Source organism: Pogoniulus pusillus, chromosome 37, assembly GCF_015220805.1.
Source record: "Pogoniulus pusillus isolate bPogPus1 chromosome 37, bPogPus1.pri, whole genome shotgun sequence".
NCBI classification, from domain to species: Eukaryota; Metazoa; Chordata; class Aves; order Piciformes; family Lybiidae; genus Pogoniulus; species Pogoniulus pusillus.
The window spans coordinates 8,655,541-8,677,710 of NC_087300.1; the positions used below are offsets into that span (position 1 = coordinate 8,655,541).

At 60.4% G+C, this 22,170-nt stretch overlaps 1 long non-coding RNA gene across 1 annotated transcript in view; it reads left to right on the forward strand.

Annotated features, from left to right (window-relative positions):
- LOC135190887 (uncharacterized) overlaps positions 1-22,170 on the forward strand; it is a 34,941-nt gene that overhangs the window by 6,526 nt on the left and 6,245 nt on the right. Inside the window, exon 3 of the long non-coding RNA XR_010308667.1 lies at positions 11,347-11,470. This is a non-coding gene — a long non-coding RNA (uncharacterized LOC135190887). The remainder of the gene's footprint in view (positions 1-11,346; positions 11,471-22,170) is intronic.

Consider the following 22,170-nt stretch of genomic DNA (forward strand, 5'->3'; position numbering starts at 1 on the left):
GAGATGTTGAGGTGCTGGAAGGTGTTTGGAGAAGGGCAGCAAGGCTGGGGAGGGGCCTGGAGCACAGCCCTGTGAGGAGAGGCTGAGGGAGCTGGGGGGGTGCAGCCTGCAGCAGAGGAGGCTCAGGGCAGAGCTGATTGCTGCCTGCAGCTGCCTGCAGGGAGGCTGTAGCCAGGTGGGGTTGGGCTCTGCTGCCAGGCAGCCAGGGCCAGGAGAAGGGGATGCAGCCTGAAGCTGTGGCAGGGCAGGTCTAGGGTGGATGTTGTTAGGAAGTTGTTGTCAGAGAGAGTGATTGGCATTGGAATGGGCTGCCCAGGGAGGTGGTGGAGTCTGTGTGGCTGGAGGTGTTGCAGCCAAGCCTGGCTGGGGCACTTAGTGCCATGGTCTGGTTGGTTGGGCAGGGCTGGGGGCTAGGCTGGGCTGGGTGACTGTGCTTTTATGAGGCAGGAACTGGTGGTGAGGAAGGGAACAGATGATGGAGAGGTGGCAGGTGAGAGCCATCCAAAGGAGCACATTGGGCAGAGGAATGGAGCTAGGAGGGATGGAGCAAAGCTGGAAGTGGGCAGAGTCAGACTGGATGTGAGGAAGAAGTTGTTCAGCAGGAGGATGGTGAGACCCTGGAATAGGTTGCTCTGGGAGGTGGTTGAGGACTCATCCCTGGCAGTGTTTAAGGCCAGGCTGGGTGAGGCTGTGGGCAGCCTGCTCTGGTGTGAGGTGTCCCTGCCCACGGCAGGGGTTGGGGCTGGCTGCTCCTTGTGGTGCCTTCCAGCCCTGCCTGCTTCTGTGATTGTATGGCCGAGGATGCTGGGGGAGGTGTGTGGAGAGTGGTGGGGAGCAGACACCCCCAGGAGCCTGGCCTGGGGACAAAACAGAGGCTGAAGTGCAGCTGGCACACAGGGCACCAGCAGCTGTGTGGGGGACATCCTGGGAGCCCATCTGGTGTCCCCGTGGCCGCACATGGTGCTGCCCACAGCAGCAGGGCAGGGCATTGGTGCCAGTCCCTGGGAGGAGCTGGAGACAAATCCTCATCCCCTCTGAGAGCAGCAGCGGTGAGGATGAGGAGGGCTGGCCCACAGCTTCCCCTCCGAGGGACCTCAGACTTTCCAGGGCTGTCCCCAGGGGTGGTGCCAGGGTGTGGGCACTTCCTGCACCCCACCCCGGGCTGATGGAAGATGCTGTAAGCACAGCTGGAGGCCCACACCCAGCCCGGGGCACAGCAGATGGAGAGGAAGGGCTCTGTGGGGGCAGCCACTGCCAGCTGCTGCTCCTCACCTCTGCTTGGGGGTCCCTGGGGGGTGCTGGGGGTCTTGGTGTGATACTGAAGGTCCTGGTGGAGTGCTGGGGGTCTCTGGGAGGTGCTAGGGGTCTTTGTGGAGCAATGGAGGTCTTTGGGGGTTGCTGGGGGTCTCTGGGTTGCTGGGGGTCTCTGGGTTGTTGGGGGTCTCAATGGGTTGCTGGGGGTCTCTGGGGGTGCTGGGGGTCTCTGCAGGCTGCTGGGGGTCTCTGGGTTGCTGGGGGTCTCTGTGGGGTGCTGGGAGTCTCTGTGGAGTGCTGGAGGTCTTTGGGGGATGCTGGGGGTCTCTGTGGGATGCTGAGGGTATCGATGAGTTGCTGGGGGTCTCTGGGGGTTGCTAGGGTCTCTGTGGGTTTTTGGAGGACTCAGTGGGTTACTGGGGGTCCTTGTGAAGTGCTGGGGGTCTCTGTGTAGTGCTGGGGGTCTCTGTGGAGTGCTGGGGGTCTCTGTGGAGCACTGGGGGGTCTCTGGATCGCTGGGGGTCTCTGTGGAGCGCTGGGGGTCTCTGTGGAGCACTGGGGGGTCTCTGTGGAGCACTGGGGGTCTCTGTGGAGCAGTGGGGGTCTCTGTGGAGCACTGGGGGTCTCTGCGGAGCACTGGGGGTCTCTGTGGAGCAGTGGGGGTCTCTGTGGAGCACTGGGGGGTCTCTGTGGAGCAGTGGGGGTCTCTGTGGAGCACTGGGGGTCTCTGTGGAGCACTGGGGGTCTCTGTGGATCGCTGGGGGTCTCTGTGGAGCACTGGGGGGTCTCTGTGGATCGCTGGGGGTCTCTGTGCATCGCTGGGGGTCTCTGCGGAGCACTGGGGGGTCTCTGTGGAGCAGTGGGGGTCTCTGTGGAGCACTGGGGGTCTCTGTGGAGCACTGGGGGGTCTCTGTGGAGCAGTGGGGGTCTCTGTGGAGCAGTGGGGGTCTCTGTGGAGCACTGGGGGTCTCTGTGGAGCAGTGGGGGTCTCTGTGGAGCGCTGGGGGTCTCTGTGGAGCAGTGGGGGTCTCTGTGGAGCACTGGGGGTCTCTGTGGAGCAGTGGGGGTCTCTGTGGAGCACTGGGGGGTCTCTGTGGAGCAGTGGGGGTCTCTGTGGAGCGCTGGGGGTCTCTGTGGAGCAGTGGGGGTCTCTGTGGAGCACTGGGGGTCTCTGTGGAGCAGTGGGGGTCTCTGCGGAGCACTGGGGGCATCTCTTGCACAGCAGCGCTGCCAGCAGGAGCCCGCCGGGGCCAGCCCTGCCCGCTGCGGCTGGGGCTTGCTTTCGGCACTTCACCTCCCTGCTCCCGGAGCAGAGCTGAGCTGCGGCTGGGGTTTGGTCTGCCCCTGCTGCACCTCTGCAGCTCGCAGGGCAATTCCCACTCTTTCATCAAGGAATAATGAATTGCATTGTCTTTAATCAGTTGTTTTGCAAATCCAGCAGTGCAGGAGCACTTCCCAGGCAGACAATGCAGGCAGCTGCTCTCCCCTCCTGGGCACCGAGAGAGCTGGGGGGAGAGGGATGGGTTGAGAGAGAGAGATGAAAGATCCCAGTGCAGTCCTAGAGTGGCTTGAGTGGGAAGATGCATCAAAGCTCACCCAGCTCCAACCCCCTGCCACGGGCAGGGACACCTCCCACCAGCACAGGGGGCTCAAGGTCTCATCCAGCCTGGTCCTGAACACCTTCAGGGAGGTTGTGGAGCACAGAAGCACCCAATGTGATCAAAGATCACATTGGGTGCTTCTGTGCTCCACAACCTCCCTGGGAATCCTGTGCCAGTGACTCACACCCTCAACCTGTGCCAGGCTCTCACCACCCTCAACCTGAGCCTTCTCTTCTCCAGGCTGCACAGCCCCAACTCTCCCAGCCTGTGCCCACAGAGGAGGTTCTGCACCCTCTGGACACCTCTGTGGCTTCCTCTGCACCCACCCCAGCAGAATGTTTGTGTGTGAAGGCCACCAGCATCTTGGCTGCTGCCAGCCATAGTGTGGCCAGCAGGACCAGCCAGGGATTGTCCCACTGCACTCAGCACTGGTGAGACCACAACTCAAGTCCTGGGGTCAGGATTGGGCCCTTCACTCCAAGAAGGATATTTTGGGGCTGGAGAAGGTCCAGAGAAGGGTAACAAAGCTGGGGAAGGGTCTGGAGAACAGGGCTGGGGAGGAGCAGCTCAGGGAGCTGGAGAAGAGGAGGCTGAGAGGAGACCTCATTACTCTACAGCTCCTTGAGAGGAGGCTGCAGTGAGCTGGGGTTGGACTCTGCTCCCTAGGAACAAGCTGCAGGGGAAGAGCAAATGGCCTCAAGCTGTACCAAGGCTGCTTTGGGTTGGACACATGGAATAATCTCTTCTCTGCAAGGGTTGTGGCCCAGGCTGCCTGGGGCAGTGGTGGAGTTCCCATCCCTGGAGGCTCCAGAGCTGTGTAGCTGTGCTGAGGGCCAGGGTCTGGGGGTGACCTGGCAGTGCTGGACTTGAGGATCTTAAAGGTCTCACCCAAGCAAACCTCTCCTGTGCCTCTGTCTGTGCAAACTCCACCCAGCTGCTAAGATGCTTCTGACAGCAAAGCCAAAGCCCTCCCGTGCTGGGACAGGGAATGTGGTGGCTGCAGCCTCTCTGGGGTCAGCAGCCTCCCCCTCTGCCTCCCTCAGCCCCTTCCCTCTCGTGCTTCCAACTCAGATTCCCCCCTGCAGGGCACAGACATGGAGATCCTGAGCATGCTGCTGGGACAAACTCAAAGCTGCCCCCAAAGCTCCCTGCTCCAACGCCTCTGGGGTCACCTCCTGCCTGCCCCTGTCCAGTGCCATCCACATTGTCCAGTGCCAACCTGAGACTCCATTCTGTGACTGTGCTGTGCTCAGAGCTGGGGCTGGAGCTCTGAGAAGGCAGCCAAAAGTGTGGGATGTGAGATCCCAGGTCCTGGCCTCCATCCCTGCTCCATCCCCACTCAAAGCTCAGACACTCCAAGGGCATGTGGGAGGCAATGAGGCTCTGAGGTCTGTCCAGGGGACATTTTCCACCTCCCTCTCTGTGTGGTTGACCTTCTGCAGCCCTTTGCAGCATGTAGTGGGTGAGAGAAGAAGATGAGGCAGCCACAGGGCCGAGGTCTGGGCACAGCCCCACAGCACAGGGCTGGGGTTCTGCAGCCCTCCCAGAGAGGAGTGATGGCAGCAGGCTCTGGCCTGGGCTCTGAGCAAAGTGCAGCTGTGGATTTGTCGTGCCCAAAGCTGGAGAGTTGACAGAGCAGCTCCTTCAACCAGCTGCTGCCTCCAAACAGCCTACTGCCAGGGCTCTGCCCAGTGCCCAGCCCCAACACCTCCTCATCTCCCAGGCACAGCAGTGCCAAGAGCTGGCTTGAGAGACTCCTGTGCCTCTCCAGCACTGTGCTCAGCTGAAGAGAGACAGAGAGCTGCTGGAGAGTCCAGCAGAGGCCATAGAGCTGCTGAGGGGCCTGGAGCAGCTCTGAGGAGCAAAGGCTGAGAGCCCTGGGGCTGAGAGCCTGCAGGAGAGCAGCCCCAGGGGGGAACTGAGCAGTGCTCACAAGAGCTAAAGGGTAGGGGGCAGGAGGCTGGGGCCAGACCCTTGTCAGTGGTGCCCAAGGACAGGACAAGGGGCACTGGGCAGAAACTGGAACCCAGGAGGTTCCACCTGAACAGGAGGAGAAACTTGTTTGGTGTGAGGGTGCTGGGGGCCTGGGGCAGGCTGCCCAGAGAGGTTGTGGAGTCTCCTTCTGTGGAGAGCTTCCAATCCCCCCCAACCATTGTGACCCTGGGCAAGCTGCTGTGGGTGCCCTGCTCTAGCAGGGGCTGGGCTGGCTGAGCTCCAGAGGTCCCTGCCAGCCCACACCGTGTCTGGATTCTGCAGTTCTGTGATGTGCCCATGGCTGAGCCACCCAGGAGCACTGGAACCAGGAGCACTGGAACCAGGAGCACTGGAACCAGGGGCACTGGAACCCCCTCCCCGTGCTGGGCTCTCTGTGCACTGCTCTCTCTCTGAGCTGTTCACTACTGCAGTTGCTGCACAGCACTTCCCAGCAGCAAACCTGAGTGGACTTTACCAAGGAGGTCACAACAGTTCCCCCCGAAGCCTGTCCCAGGCTCTGCACTGTGTGCTGGGTGGCTTTGGCACAGGTAGCAGCCTGATGACAACTCAGGGGGCTCCAGAATTGGTCAGCAGCCCTGCAGGGGCCAAATGACCTCCCATGGGCTGCATTCAGAGTGTAAAGGGCAAGGGCAAAGGCCAGGAGGGTGGCAAGGGGGGGGGGACAAGGCTTGATGCTAGTCCTGCTCTGGGTGTAGCTGGAAGGAAGTCTGAAGGAAAGCAATTAGAAGGACCTGGAACAGATGGAGCAGGTCCAGAGCAGGACATGAAGATGCACAGAGGGCTGCAGAACCTCTCCTGTGGGGACAGGCTGGGAGAGTTGGGGCTGTTCAGCCTGGAGAAGAGAAGGCTCCAAAGAGAGCTTAGAGCAACCTACCAGTGCCTGAAGGGGCTCCAGGAGAGCTGGGGAGGGACTCTGGGCAAGGACTAGGAGTGCCAGGAGGAGGGACAATGGCTTTGAGCTGGGAGAGGGGAGAGTGAGAGTGGAGATGAGGAAGAGATTGTTGAGAGTGAAGGTGGTGAGACCCTGGCACAGCTTGAGGGGGGTGAGAGACTGGCACAGGTTGAGGGTGTGAGACCCTGGCACAGGTTTCCCAGGGAGGTTGTGGAGCACAGAAGCACCCAAGGTGATCTTTGATCACCTTGGGTGCTTCTGTGCTCCACAACCTCCCTGGAGGTGTTCAGGATGAGGCCTTGAGCAGGCTGTGCTGGTGGGAGGTGTCCTGCTGACTGCAGGGGGGGTTGGCACTGGTTGAGCTTTCAGGTCCCTTCCAGCCCAACTCGTTCTGCAATGTCTCCAGCAGGATGGGATGTGAAGGGGCAGCCCTGGGAGGGGCCCAGGAGGGCTGCTGCTGCTCTGCAGCTGTATTTCTACATGAGGTCATCACATCTCAGAACTGCTCCAGGGCTTTGAGATCACAGAGTCCAACCACTCCCTGACTCTGAGCTCTGGGGCACAGCACCAGCAGGGTTGGGCCAAGCCACTGCTGCAGACAGCCCTGGCAGCTCCCTGCACCCATGGGCACAAATCCTCTCTCCTGATGAGAGGCTGCACAGCACCAAATGTCCCAGCCCTGGGGAGCCTTTTGTGTCTGAGACCTTTTGCTGTCCTGAGAGGGCTGCAGCAGCTGAGGCTGGCTAAGGGTGCAGCTGCTGCAGCCCCTGCGGTGCCAGCTGCGAGGTGACCCAGCTGTGAGTGCCCTGCAGACCTCTCTGGCCCAGCCTGTGGCTGTGGGGCTGGCTGGAAAGCAGCAGCAGGGGCAGGTGTTGGGACGGGGAGGGAGCTGCGGCAGCTCAGGCGCTCGGCAGGCGCTGCCCGCAGGAGGGAGAGGAGCAGGAGCAGCCTCGCTGCGCTCCTCCCTGGGCGTCTGCCGCGATCAGGTATCTGAAGCTTCTCCCCAGAGGCCTCGGCAGCTGCAGAGAGAACACAGAGTTAGGAGAGAGGTCCCTGTTGGAACAAGCAAAGCCTTTGTCAGACGCGTGTCTGCCTGGGCGGGGGCTGGGGGCAGCTCTCCTGCACCCCCAGAGACCAGAGCGAGGCAGATAAAGAGCTGCTCCTGTCCCTTCTGCCCTTGCTCGCGGGGAGGAGGGATAAGCAAGGAGCTTAATGCTGCTGAGATGGGGAGAGAGGGAGAGGCTGCGATGCTTTGCACCAGCACCATGGACACAGCCCTGCAGGGATGGGAAGAGCCCAGAGGAGCGCTGCTGGGGGAGCCCGGGGAGGGGCTTAGCCTGGAGAGCAGCAGCCTGAGAGGGGTCTGAGCGATGTTTGCAAAGACTTAAAGGGTGGGGGGCGAGAAGCAGGGGCCAGGCTAATGCCAGTGGTGCCCTGGCACAGGCCAAGGGGCAATGAGCACAAACTGGAACCCAGGAGGTGCCACCTGGGCATGAGGAGAAACTTCCTTGGTGTGAGGGTGCTGGAGCCTGGAGCAGGCTGCCCAGAGAGGTTGTGGAGTCTCCTTCTGTGGAGAGCTTCCAAGTCCGTCCCCCCCTGGCTGTGCTGCTGTGTGCCCTGCCCTGGGTGGTGCTGCCCTGGCAGGGGCTGGGCTGGAGGATCTCTGGAGGCCACTCCCAACCTCCATTTTCTGTGATTCTAGGATCTGCTGCTCTCCTCTCAGGTGTGGCAAGCAAGCATCTCACCCCAGCCCAGCCCACCCCAGCCCACCCCAGCCCACCCCACCCCAGCCCAGCCCAGCCCAGCCCATCCCATCCCACCCCAGCCCACCTCATCTCATCCCATCCCACCCCACCCCATCTCATCCCACCCCACCCAATCTCATCCCACCCCACCCAATCCCACCCCATCCCAACCCACCCCATCCCATCCCACCTCATCCCATCCCATCCCACCCCATCCCACCCCATCCCACCTCATCCCATCCCACCCAATCCTACCCCATCCCACCCTACCCCACCCCACCCCAGGACGCTCTCCAGCACTGCCAGGCCCTTTCCCTGGGCTGGCAGCTGGCACAGATGTCTCTGCCTGGTGACTCTCTCCCTCCCCCCCAAGCTGCTGTTCCAAGGCTGTGCCCTTCGGTGCAGTGCTGAGCTGGGAGCAGGCATTGGAGTCCCTGAGCACATCCTGTGCCCTGGGCAAGGGCAGGGAGCCAGAGCCCAGCACACTGTGCTGGAGGCTTCCCATGCTGCTCCCCAGCTCAGGCAGCCCCAGCCCAGCAGTGCAGGTGTGCAGCACAGCCTGGAGGCCTGCACAGGAGCCCTGCTTGAGCCCAGCACCCCCTGTGTGACTCTGCTCTGCTGCTGCTCTGCAGGGCTACCTCCTGCCCCTGCTTGGCTGCAGAGTCCAGGCTCAGGCGACCTGCAGACAGCTCTGGAGGTGGTTCTGGCTGCAGAGTGGCCAGAGGTGGTCCCTGGAATGGCTCTTCAAGTGTTGTGCCTCAGGAGGGGCAGTAAGATTGGGTTGAGTCTCCCCAGCCCACCAGGGTGACCCTGCTTGGCCACAGGGTTGCACTGGGTGATGTCTGCATTCTGTGAGCCTGTGTGTGCCAGGCAGGGCAAAGCAACAGGAGGAGGTGCTGGGGGTGCCAGGGAGGGAGCAGGAGAAAGCTGCAGGGCTGAGGACACCTCAGGCTTTCCCCAGCAGAGCTCTGCAGAGCCTCATGCTGCTGGAAAGGGCTGAAGGGAATCTCCTGCGTGCAGCTGAGAGCGCAGGGAGGGCAGGAGGTGATGCTGCAGCTCCCTGCTGCAGGCAGCTGGGGGGAGAGCACGAGAGAGAGGGGACCCCCCCGGCAACCCTGGGTGGGTTTGGCTGCCTCAGCTGAAGCTTTGTGCCCTTTGTGCCACGCTGGCTCCGGGGGGATCTTGAGCACAAGTCCTGGGAGGAGCAGCTGAGGGGCTGAGGGTGCTCGGCGTGGGGAAGAGGAGGCTGAAGGAGACCTCACTGCTGTCTGCAGCTCCCCGAGGGGGCCGCAGGGAGGTGGGGGTTGGGCTCTGCTCCCTAGGAACGGCCTCAGGTTCTGCCAGGGGAGGTTCAGGTGGAGAATGCCACAGGGCAGTGTGCCAGGCTGCCAGGAGCCGCTGCAGCCTCCCCTGCAGGCACTGAGCCTGTGGGAGAGGAGCTGAGAGCTGAGTCCGAGCCAGGGCTGGCCCCGGGACCGTGCCCGAGGGGCACACTCACACTCACACGGGCACACTCACACTCAGCCACTCACACTCACACTCAGACACTCACACTCAGACACTCACACAGGCACACTCACACACACAGGCACATTCAGACACTCACAAAGGCACACTCACACAGGCACACTCACACTCACTCTCAGACACTCACACAGGCACACTCACACTCACACTCAGACACTCACACAGGCACACTCACACACACAGGCACATTCAGACACTCACAAAGGCACACTCACACAGGCACACTCACACTCACTCTCAGACACTCACACAGGCACACTCACACTCACTCTCAGACACTCACAGACTCACATTAATCTGCACACACACTCACACTCACACTCTCATGCACTCACACACTCACACTCACTCTCACACACACTCACACTCACTCTCATGCACTCACAGACTCACACTGACTCTCACACACACACTCACTCTCACTCTCATGCACTCACAGGCTCACACTGACTCTCACACACACACTCACACTCACTCTCATGCACTCAGGCTCACACTGACTCTCACACACACACTCACTCTCACTCTCATGCACTCAGGCTCACACTGACTCTCACACACACACTCACTCTCACTCTCATGCACTCACAGACTCACACTGACTCACACTCACCCTCACTCACACACTCACACTCACCCTCACCCACAGACCCCCCCGGAGGGCTGACCTCCCAGGCTGCTTCCAGCAGGCTGTGGGCAGAGCTGCGGGCACTGCCCAGGGCAGCGCTGGCACAGGGCCGTGGACTCCTGCAGCAGCTCAGGCTGCAGGGCAGCTCAGAGCTCACCTGCAGCCAGCTCCCGCAGCGGGCAGGGGCAGCCCTCAGCCAGACTCAGCTGCTGAAGCCTGGAGCTGTGCCCACTGGCCCACGCACACCTCTCTACCCAGGACCCATCTCCAGAGGCACCCAACACTGGCAGCATGGCACCGAATCCCTGAAGGGACCTGAAAGCTCAGCCAGTGCCAACCCCCTGCCATTGCAGGGACACTTCCCCCTGGCACAGGCTGCTCAGAGCCTCATCCAGCCTGGTCCTCAACACCTCCCTGGGCAACCTGTGCCAGGGTCTCCCCACCCTCAACCTGTGCCAGGCTCCAGAGAGGAGGCAGTCACAACCTCCCTGGGCAACCTGTGCCAGGGTCTCCCCACCCTCAACCTGTGCCAGGCTCCAGAGAGGAGGCAGCCACAACCTCCCTGGGCAACCTGTGCCAGGGTCTCCCCACCCTCAACCTGTGCCAGGCTCCAGAGAGGAGGCAGCCACAGCCTCCCTGGGCAGCCTGGGCCAGACTCTCAGCAGCCTCCTACAGAAGGACTCCCTTGGCTCCAGCCTAACCCTGCTGTGGCTCAGCTGCCAGCGGCTCCTGCCTCACCCCGCGGGCATCACAGCTCCGGGAGCCAACTCAGCACCCCCAGGGGCGCAGAGAGTTAAATCCTTTGAAGGAAACTTCCAAGCCTCAGACGATTTCCTGCGGCAATCCCTCCAATGGAGCAGCTTGCGAGGCTTCAGAGCATGAAAAGGAGCTGATCCCTGGGGAGATTCCTGCTCTGCTTGCAAGGAGGGGGAAGGAAAAGGGGCACAAAAAAAGCCTCCCCAAGCAGCACCTTCAACAGGTCCCTGCCTTTGGAGCTTGAGCTCTGTTATTAAGCTGCTTTCTCCGGCGCTCACCCCCAAACTGCTCTGCAGCATCAACAGATCATTGCTGGGAGAAGCTGTCAGAGCAGAGCCAAACTCCAGCACTCAATTAGAGCCTCAAACAATCCCCCACAATCAATCACTGCAGCCAGGGCCGGGCAGTGTCGCCAAGCAGGGAGTTAGGAGCTTAATTACACCGAGACCAAACAAGCATTTGATTATTTATGGGGTAGGGCAGGTGCCTGGCAAGGTGGGGGTGGGGGTGGGGGAGAAAGGAGTTGCAGATGCAGGTTTGGGCACTGCAGAGCCTGGGTGCAGAGGGAGAGAAGTCAGAGAATTGTTTCAGTTGGAAAAGAGCTGTGAGAGTATGGAATCATGGAATGGGTTGGGTTGGAAGGGACCTGAAAGCTCTGCCAGTGCCAACCTCCTGCCATGGGCAGGGACACCTCCAGGTTGCTCATCCAGCCTGGCCTTGAGCACCTTCAGGGAGGTTGTGGAGCACAGAAGCACCCAATGTGATCTTTGATCCCATTCTGTGCTTCTGTGCTCCACAACCTCCCTGGGAAGCCTGTGCCAGAGTCTACACCACCCTCAACCTGTGCCAGGCTCTCACCACCCTCAACCTGTGCCAGGCTCTCACCACCCTCAACCTGTGCCAGTCTCTCACCCCTCTCACTCTCAACAATTCCTTCCTCATCTCCAGTCTAAGCCTACCCAGCTCCAGGGATCTTCAGTGCTGGTTCTGTTCCCAGCATGGGAAGGCAGGAAAATGAAGGAGCCATCAGCAAGCCCCAGGAGGGGTTTACAGCTCTCAGCACCCAAAAGAGGTAAACTTCACAGCACTTCTGCTCTCTTTCAACCCCAAAGGTCTCCTTGGTGATGCAGGCAGAGTGCCTGGGAGCTCAGCACCTCAGCTGCACAGGCAGCTTGGATTCACAGAGTGCATTGGGCTGCAAGGGACCCTCCAAGGGCATCCTGCCCATCCCCCCTGCAGGCAGCAGGGACAGCTCCAGCTAGAGCAGGCTGCTCAGCACCACAGCAAGCTTGAGCTTGAATGTGTCCAGGGATGGGGACCTCCCTGGGCAGCCTGTGCCAGTCTCTCCCCACCCACACTGTGCACAACTTCCTCCTGCTCTCCAATCTAACTCTGTCCTACTCAAGGCCTCGTCCAGCCTGGCCTTGAACACCCCCAGGGAGGGGACAGCCACAGCCTCCCTGGGCAGCCTGTGCCAGGGTCTCTCCACCCTCACTGCAAAGGATTTCCTCCTAATCTCCACTCTCACTCTCCCCTCTCCCAGCTCAAAGCCATTGTCCCTCCTCCTGCCACTCCCAGCCCTTGCCTACAATCCTTCCCCAGCTCTCCTGGAGCCGTTCAGGCACTGGAAGGCTGCTCTGAGGTCTCCCTGGAGCCTTCTGCAGGCTGAACAGTCCCAACTCTCTTGGTCTTCCTAATGCCCAACCTAAGTGCTGGCTCCATGGCCATGGTTTCATGGTAGGAGGAGAGAATTTGGTTCATCTGGTTAGAAGAAGTGGCCCTTGGGTTGGGCACATCTGGAAAGTCTCTCATTTGAAGGGCAGTGTGACCCATTCCTGCTGCCTGTGACCCTCAGCTCTGCAGCCATGGTTGGCACTGCCCATGCCACCCTTCTTAGTCTGAAATGCTGGGCCAGAGCCTCTGATCTGTGACACAGCCTGAAGCTGTGCCAGGGCAGGTTGAGGCTGGATGTTAGGAGGAAGTTGTTGGCAGAGAGAGTGATTGGCACTGGAATGGGCTGCCCAGGGAGGTGGTATAATCCCCATCCCTGGAGGTGTTGAAGCCAAGCCTGGCTGGGGCACTTAGTGCCATGGTCTGGTTGGTTGGGCAGGGCTGGGTGCTAGGTTGGGCTGGCTGAGCTTGGAGCTCTCTTCCAACCTACTTGATTCTGTGATCCTGTGATTCTGTCTGTCCTCAAAGAACCCCTGAGGGCTGCCTGGGACTGCTCCTGAGCTGACACTCACTGTGTGAGCAGCTCGGCAAAGCCTGCAGGCACCTCACAGAGCCACAGAGTGCCAGGGGCTGGAAGGGAGCTCCAGAGCTCAGCCAGCCCAAGCCCTGCCAGAGCAGGAGCACCCAGAGCAGAGCACACAGCAACACATCCAGGTGGGGGTTGAGTATCTGCAGAGAGGGAGACTCCACAGCCCCCTGGGCAACCTGTGCCAGGCTCTGCCACCCTCACTGCAAACAACTTCTTCCTCACAGCCATTTTCAAGCTCCCCTCTCACACTTCAAACCCATTCCTCCTCCTCCTGCCATTCCCAGACCTTCTCAACAGTCCCTCCCCAGCCCTCCTGCAGCCCCCTGCACATCCTGCAAGGCCACTCCAAGCTCTCCTGGAAGCCTTCTCCTCTGCAGGCTGCACAGCCCCAACTCTCTCAGCCTGTGCTCAGAGCAGAGCTGCTGCAGCCCTCTCAGCATCTTGGCCTCCTCTGCACATCTTTATCACCATTGCTGAGGTCACCTCTCAGCTTCTCCTCTCCCAGCTCCCAGCCCCAGCTCCCTCAGGCTCTGCTCCTAACAGAGCTGTTCCATTCCCTTCATCCTCTCTGTGGCTCTGTGCTGGACTCTCTCCAGCAGTTCTATGTCCCTCTTGAAGTGGGAGGCCCAGAACTGGACACATTGCTCCAGATGTGTCCTCTCAAACATGAATGTGTGGGCAGGGAGGCAAAGAAGTGCACAGAGGAGGGCCAAAGGCTGCTAGCAAGGTGAGGTGTGAGCATCTTGCCTGGCCTGAGGCAGCTCAGCCCGAATCAGATGTCCCATGCTGGAGAGGCAATAGCAATAAACAGCTCCTGATAGCACAGACTCCTCTGACCTACTTTGGGCAGCCCTGGGCTGAAGGACACCCCCGAGCCAGCCCTCCCTGCTCTCTGTCTAGACGTCTGAACCCAGGCAGATGAGCCAGCCCCTGCTGCCCTGCCCCGGGGCTGTGGGGCATGGCAGAGGGAGGAATTAGCTTCAGACCAGAGCCTCTTGGACAGCCAGCCCCGGTTCTGCCACCAGCCTGCAGGGCTGAGCTTGTGCTGCAGCAGCAGACAGCCCATGGGGAGAATCGACCAGGGGCTGGGCACTGGGACTGCAGCTGGGGCTGCTGGGGACAGGGGCTGGGGAGGTCAAACCTGAGGTCTGCTGCAAGGGTTGGAGGCAGCATCTGCCTGAACAGGAGCAGGAGCAGTGCTCGTGTGTGCAGCTCAGAGCTCCTGGCAGGAGAAGGTCATGGAGCTGTGGGGAGGGTCCAGAGGAGACCATGAGGAAGATGAGAAGCTACAGAACCTCCCCCGTGGGAGCAGGCTGGGAGAGTTGGAGCTGTGCAGCCTGGAGAAGGCTCCAAGGAGACCTCAAAGCAACCTTCCAGTGCCTGAAGTGGCTCCAGGAGAGCTGGGGAGGGACTTTGGACAAGGGCTGGGGGTGCCAGGAGGAGGGACAATGGCTTTGGGCTGGGAGAGGGGAGAGTGAGAGTGGAGGTGAGGGAGAGATTGTTGAGAGTGAGGATGGGGAGACCCTGGCACAGGTTGAGGGTGGTGAGACACTGGCACAGGTTGCCCAGGGAGGTTGTGGAGCACAGAAGCACAGAATGGGATCTTTGATCACCTTGGGTGCTTCTGTGCTCCACAACCTCCCTGGAGGTGTTCAAGGCCAGGCTGGATGAGGTCCTGAGCAGCCTGTGCTGGTGGGAGGTGTCCCTGCCCGTGGCAGGAGGTTGGCACTGGCAGAGCTTTCAGGTCCCCTCCAACCCAACCCATGCTGTGATTCAGCCCCACCCTGGCTCCTGCAGGTGGGGAGCAGCTGAGCTGTTTGGGAAGAGCTAAGGAAGGACCATTCCCAGGTCTGCAAACAGCCAGGAGCCAAAGGGAAGTGTGCTGGGTGCAGGTGGCACAAAGCCCTTCCTGCAGGGCAAGGCTGATCCTGCAAGCTGGCAAACCAAGCCTACACCGTGCCAGAGGGTGGCCAAAGCTCCTGATTGATGCCAAGGTCAGAGGAGGGCACAAGGAGGGGGAGGAACAGGAGCCCACTCACTGCTGGGCACTCTTCATCAGCGCTGGACCATGGGCAGCTGCTGGCACAATCCGTGCCCACAGGAGGCTGGGGCAGGGGTGCCCCATCTGAGCCTTGCCCTTCCTGCTGGAGCCCTCTGCCATGGCACGGTCTGCTCCGAGGAGCTGGCAGTCACTGCTCTGCTTTCCTTCCTCCAGCCCCCCCTGCTCCGCCTCAGCAGCGCCAGGCAGCAGTTGCCAAGGCAACGCCGCATGGCCCAGAGGCAGCAGGAAGTGGCAGCAGCCAAGGGCCCTGCTCTCCATCCCTGCTCCTTCCCTCCCCAGGGGCTGTGCCACTGCCAGCCGTGTGATGGGCACGGCCAGACTTGCTGATGGGCACTGCCAGCTGCGGTGATAGACACTGCTAGCCATAGTGATGGGCACTGCCAGACACTGCCAGCCATGTGATGGGCACTGCCAGCCATAGTGATGGGCACTGCCACACATAGTGATGGGCACTGCCAGACACTGCCAGCCATATGTTGGGCCCTGCCAGCCATAGTGATGGGCACTGCCAGACACTGCCAGCCATGTGATGGGCACTGCCACACATAGTGATGGGCACTGCCAGACACTGCCAGCCATGTGATAGGCACTACCAGCCATAGTGATGGGCACTGCCAGACACTGCCAGCCATGTGATGGGCACTGCCACACATAGTGATAGGCACTGCCAGACACTGCCAGCCATGTGATGGGCACTGCCACACATAGTGATGGGCACTGCCAGACACTGCCAGCCATGTGATGGGCACTGCTAGCCATAGTGATGGGCATTGCCAGACACTGCCAGCCATGTGATGGGCACTGCCAGCCACTCTGATGGGCACTGCCAAATGCTGTCAGCCATGTGATAGGTACTGCCAGCCATAGTGATAGGCACTGCCAGCCTTGGTAATGGGCACTGACAGCCATCTGATAGGCACTGCCAACTATGTGATGGGCAATGTCAGCCATTCTGATGGGCACCACCAGCCATGCTGATGGGCACTGCCAGGCATGGTAATGGGCACTGCCAGCCTTGATGATTGGCACTGAAAACCTTGTGACAGGCAGTCAGCCATGGCTATGGGCACCACCAGCCATGCTGATGGGCACTGGCAGCCTTGCTTATGGGTACTGCCAGCCATACTGCTGGACATGGGCAAAATCTGCCCCACAGCTCTTTCCAGTGAGGGTGGGGAGAGACTGGCACAGGTTGCTCAGGGAGGCTGTGGCTGTCTCCTCCCTGGAGGTGTCCCAGGCCAGGCTGGGTGAAGCCCTGAGCAGCCTGTGCTGGTGGGAGGTGTCCCTGCCCATGGCAGGGAGGTGGCACTGGATGAACTTTCAGGTCCCTTCCAATCCAACTCAGTCTGTGATTCAGTGCCATGCTGGGTGCCTCCGGAGATGGGCACAGGAGAGACATGCCCTGGGTAGAGAGGTGTGCATGGGCCAGTGGCCACAGCTCCAGGGCATCTGCCTGCTGCAGGGTTGCCCTTGTGCCAGCCTTTCAGAGCGTCTGTGACTCTCACCAGCTCTCAGACTCTGCTCTGACCCAGGCGTGCCCAGCCTACAGCACAGCCAGCTTGGCCCAGGTGCCCCATCAGGACCAGCCAGAGGCATCTGAGCACAAGCTGCCAGCTCAGGCTACCACCACGCAGTGCCCGGGCACACAGGACAGCAGAACCTCACTCCCTTGCTGGCTGTGGGAGCTGGCACAGGAGCCAAGGGAGCTGGCATAGGTGGCCATAGGAGCTGGCAAGGGTGGCCTTAGGAGCTGGCAAGGGTGGCCATGGCACCTGCACATTAACTACAGCATCTAAGCAGCCAGAAGGGAGGTGCCACCTGCTTTCTGTGCCTGCCAGCCAGGGCCCTTCTGGATGGAGCAGCCACACACAGCCCTTAGGTGCTCCCAGACACATCCAAGCGCAGAATCCCAGCAGTGGGGGTTGGCAGAGACCTCTGGAGCTCATCCAGTCCATCCCCCCTGCTCCAGCAGGGCACCAACAGCAGCTTGCCCAGCAGCACAATGGCCAGGAGGGGCTGGAAGCTCTCCAGAGGAGCCTCCACAGCCTCTCTGGGCAGCCTGCTCCAGCACCCTCACAGCAAAGAAGCTGAAGTCCCCTCCCCATGCAGCACTTTGCCCTGCCAGGGCTGGGGGCTGCCCATCCATCCCCGTGCCAGGGGGCAGTGGGCAGGCACCAAGGAACCTCCACACCTTTTGCTCTCATCAGGTCCTAGCAGAGCTGCCCACACTTGGCATGGACAGGCAGGGACTTCTCCCCACTTTGCCACTCTTCCTTTGGGGACAAGCAGTGGAAGGGGCAGGAGAAGCAGAGGAGCCAACTGTGGCTTTTGTGCTGCTCTGGCAGCAGCAGGCAGCCCCAGTGCCCAGCTTCTGGAGGGTGCTGGTGGGCATCTTCTTCTTGGGACTTGTGCCTCCTCCCTGTGGAGATGTGGGCAGGAAGGCAGTGTTTGGAGACACCTTCGTGGCAGCCTGTTGGGCATCCCCCACTCCACAGACAGATGTGGCAGCAATGCCCTCTGGGCTGAGCCCAGCTCTGAAGTTCACCCACACTGCAGCCACTGCTCTCTTCTCCCACCTCCTCTCTGCTCCTGCCTCGTGTCTCAAGGGCTGGGGAAGCCACACTGGGTGTGGAGGACACTCCCTGCGTGCTCCATGCCCCTCTCAGAGCTGCTCAGGTCTTGCTTCCCCAGACCCTGTCAGCCTGGGATGCCCTTTGTGCTTCATGCCCAGAGTACTGCGTCAGTTCTGGGCTCCCCAGTTCAAGAGGGACTGGGAACTGCTGCAGAGAGTCCAAGGGAGGCTGTGAGGATGCTGCAGGGCTCTGTGTGAGGAGGGGAGGCTGAGAGCCCTGGGGCTGCTGAGCCTGGAGAGCAGCAGCCTGGGAGGGCATCTGAGCAGTGGCTACAAACAGCTGAGGGGTGGGGGGCAAGAGGCAGGGGCCAGGCTCTGGGCAGTGTCCTGGGGTAGGGCAAGGAGCAATGGACACAAACTGGGACCCAGGAGGTGCCACCTGGGCATGAGGAGAAACTTCCTTGGTGTGAGGGTGCTGGAGCCTGGAGCAGGCTGCCCAGAGAGGTTGTGGAGTCTCCTTCTGTGGAGCCTTTCCAGCCCCCCCGGCTGTGCTGCTGTGTGCCCTGTCCTGGGTGATGCTGCCCTGGCAGGGCTTGGGCTGGAGGATCTCTGGAGCTCCCTCCCAGCCCCTACCTTTCTCTGGCTGTTACTCTCCCCCTTGCCCAGCTGGGGTCAATCCGAGCAGGCTGCTCTGAGCTGGGGCACGTGGCCTTGGTGGCCCAGGAGGGCTGCCAGGGCTGTGCTGCTTTGCTGTCTCCTGGCCCCGGAGCCAGCAGCATGCCCAGGCCAGGCTGGGGCTGGCTGTGGGTAACAAATGAGTCAGGAGCACATCTGCACGCAGCGGAGCCGCTCCCTGCCAAGTCGCTGCTCTGCAGGACCACTCTCATCTGTCTCTCTTTAACAGGAACAAATGGAAATGAGCGAATCAATTAACACAGCACATTAGCAAAATGTCAGAGCCTCCCAGTCACACTTAACCCTTCCCTCTGCCAGCCTCTGCCAGCAGCCCGGCGCTGCCTGACTCAGCAGCGTGGGGCTCACTCCTGCCCTGGGTTGCTGCAGCCAGCAGAGGCTGAGCTGAGGTGGCAGCAGGGAACACCTCACCTCGGGGTGAGGCAGAGGAGGAGAGCTGCTGGGGCTGGGTGCCAGCTGAGTGCAGTGTAGCACAGCTGGATGGCAGCTCCTGGGGACGCTTTGGGCTGCTGAGAGGCAGCTGGGAGTGAGATTCCTCCAGAGCAAGGCAGGAGAGGAACACATCTGGGAGCCAGCTCCTCTATTTCATAGCATCACAGGATGGGTTGGGTTGGAAGGGACCTTAAAGCTCATCCAGTCCCAAACCCCTGCCATGGGCAAGGACACTTCCCACTAGCCCAGGCTGCTCAAAGCCTCATCCAGCTTGAACACCTCCCTGGGCAACCTGTGCCAGGGTCTCACCACCCTCAGAGTAAAGAACTTCTTCCTGATGTCCAATCTACATCCATCTTGCTCCACTTTAAAACCATTTCCCACTCCAGGCTCATCCTCACCTGGAGCAATCCCCAGCCCAGGCTTCAATCCAGAGGTGTGGCAACCTTCTAAGGGTCTCTGCAAGGAGTTTGTGCAGGTTGAAGCCTCCAAAAGTATCACAGAAGCAAAGAATGGGTAGGAGCTGGGCATCATCCAGTCCAGCCCTCATGCCAAAGCAGGTTCACCTGGGGCAGGCTGTGCAGGAAGGTGTCCAGGTGAGCTTTGAGAGGCTGCTGTCTGCCAGCACTGCCAGGTACACCTCCACAGAGCTGCTTTCCAGCAGGTCTACATCAGTGCAGGGACACAGGAAAGCCAGGAAGGGACTTTTAGCAAGGGCTGGTTGTGACAGGACAAGAGAGAATGGATTGAAGGTGGGAGAGGGTGGTGAGAGACTGGCACAGGTTGAGGGTGGTGAGAGAGTGGCACAAGTTGAAGGTGGTGAGAGACTGGCACAGGTTGAGGGTGGTGAGAGAGTGGCACAAGTTGAAGGTGGTGAGAGACTGGCACAGGTTGAGGGTGGTGAGAGACTGGCACAGGTTGAGGGTGGTGAGCCCCTGGCACAGGTTTGCCCAGGGAGGTGTTCCAAGGCCCAGGTTGGATGAAGCCCTGAGCAACCTGTGCTGATGGGAGGTGCTGGAGTAGGAATTGGATCTGGATGATCTTGAGGGTCCCTTCCCAACCAAAGGATCTCTGTGAATGCTGGGGAGGGTTTGATGGGGCTGAAGCATCCTGAGGGCGCTGAAGGCTGTGAGGGTGCAGACTGGTGGAAGCTGGGGTGAGTGAGGCTGGATAACAACCAGCAGCACCTGGCTTCTCCTGCTCTTCCAGCTCTGTGGTCCATGTGGGACAAGGATTTGCCCACCCTGCAGCTCCCTGTTCCTGCACAGCAGCTCTTGCACGTGTGCCAGCAACAGGAGCACTAAGCCTTCCCCTCCCCTGTGCCAGTTAAGTGTCACAGGCAACAGGAGAGCTGTGCTGAGGCATTAAGACTCCCTCATCAGCTAATTAATAATTAGAGACACTTGTCCCTGAAAGCCTGGCTCCAGTGGTGGGATGATGAAGCTCAGCTCTCCTGCTAGGCACAGAGATCAGCATGGCCAAAGCACACCAAACCTCAGGGCTGCTGCTGCTGGTCAGGGCTCAGCTCAGCTGCTCCTCCCAGCATGAGCTCAGGAACAACCTCCTGTGCCTGTGCCTGAGTGTCCCTGGGCAGGATTCATGGAGTGGTCTGGCTTGGAAGGGACCTTAAAAATCACCCAGTTCCAACCCCCTAGCCTTGAACACCTCCAGGGAGGTTGTGGAGGTGTTCAGGACCAGGCTGGATGAGGCCTTGAGTGACCTGTTCCAGCTGGAGGTGTCCCTGCCCATGGCAGGGAGGTTGAGACTGGCTGAGCTCTGAGGTCCTTTCCAACCTAACCCATTCCATGACTCTATGATTCTATTTCCCCTGCCTTTGCCTTTGCCTCAGGCACAGCCCAGAGCCAGCACAAGACACCTCCTGTAATGCTCAGAAGGACTCTTTGCAATGCCCCCCAAAAGAACCAGGCCAGCAGCAGCCCTGCAGAGCAATCCCTGCAGCTCCATTCCTGCACTGTGGAGCAGGGGGATTAGGAGCTGTCAGCATCCCCTAATCCACAGCCAGCCATTCCCACAGGATCACCTAGCCCCAAGCTCCCAGCTGATGACAAATCCCCCCCCAGCAGAACAGGCAGGGATTGTGCAGGCATCACCTGCACTACACAACATGGCCCTGGGAGCTCCCAGGACTTTGTGTCCAGGCTCCACAGCCCCTGGGGAGCATGGGATGGGGATGAGCTGTGAGGAGAGGGGCACCCAAACAACCTCTGCTGGCAATGCTCTGTGTGTCTGTGGCCTCCTCCAGCTGGAGGCTTCAAAGCATTTTGCAGGCAGTCATGAGGAGGAAGCTGATGGGCAGATGAGAGCTTCTAAAAGGAGAATCAATCAATCGATCAATCACTCTGTCTGTGTGTCAGTTGGAGAAGGAGACAGACCCCAGCTGCAGCACTGCCTCCAGTTCTGGGGTCCCCAGCACAAGGAGCTGCTGGAGAAGGTCCAGAGGAAGCCACAGAGATGATGAGAGGATGGAGAACCTCCCTGCAGGGACAGGCTGGGAGAGTTGGGGCTGTGCAGCCTGGGGAAGAGAAGGCTCCAGGGAGACCTCAGAGCAGAATTCCAGTGCCTGAAGGGGCTGAAGGAGAGCTGGGGAGGGAGTTTGAACAAGGGTTGGGAATGCCAGGAGGAGGGACAATGGCTTTGAGCTGGGAGAGGGGAGAGTGAGAGTGGAGATGAGGAAGAAATTGTTGAGGGTGAGGGTGGTGAGAGACTGGCACAGGTTGAGGGTGGTGAGAGACTGGCACAGGTTGAGGGTGTGAGATCCTGGCACAGGTTTTCCAGGGAGGTTGTGGAGCACAGAAGCAACCAATGTGATCAAAGATCACATTGGGTGCTTCTGTGCTCCACAACCTCCCTGGAGGTGTTTAGGACCAGGCTGGATGAGGCCATGAGCAAGCTGTGCTGGTGGGAGGTGTCCCTGCCCATGGCACTGGATTTGGGATTGGAACTGGTTTCCAACCCTACCCATTCTGTAGATCTGTGAATCACAGAACCTTTGACCTGTTTAGGTTGGAAAAGGCCTCTGAGCTCATCCAGTCCAACCAGCAACCCAACACCTCCATGGCCACCAAACTTCTGTCCCAAAGTGCCATGGCCACAGGTGTGTTGAGCACAAGGACCATAGAGCCATAGAACCAAGCAGGTTGGAAGAGAGCTCCAAGCTCAGCCAGCCCAGCCTAGCACCCAGCCCTGCCCAACCAACCAGACCATGGCACTAAGTGCCCCAGCCAGGCTTGGCTTCAACACCTCCAGCCACAGCCACTTCACCACCTCCCTGGGCAGCCCATTCCAATGCCAATCACTCTCTCTGACAACAACTTCCTAACAACATCCAGCCTCAACCTGCCCTGCCACAGCTTCAGCCTCTGTCCCCTTCTGGCCCTGGCTGCCTGGCAGCAGAGCCCAACCCCACCTGGCTACAGCCTCCCTGCAGGCAGCTGCAGGCAGCAATCAGCTCTGCCCTGAGCCTCCTCTGCTGCAGGCTGCACCCCCCCAGCTCCCTCAGCCTCTCCTCACAGGGCTGTGCTCCAGGCCCCTCCCCAGCCTTGCTGCCCTTCCCCAAACACCTTCCAGCACCTCAACATCTCTCTTGGATTCAGGAGCCCAGAGCTGGACACAGCACTGCAGGGGTGGCCTGAGCAGTGCTGAGCACAGGGGCACAAGAACCTCCCTTGTCCTGCTGCCCACACTGCTCCTGAGCCAGCCCAGGATGCCATTGGCTCTGCTGCCCACCTGGGC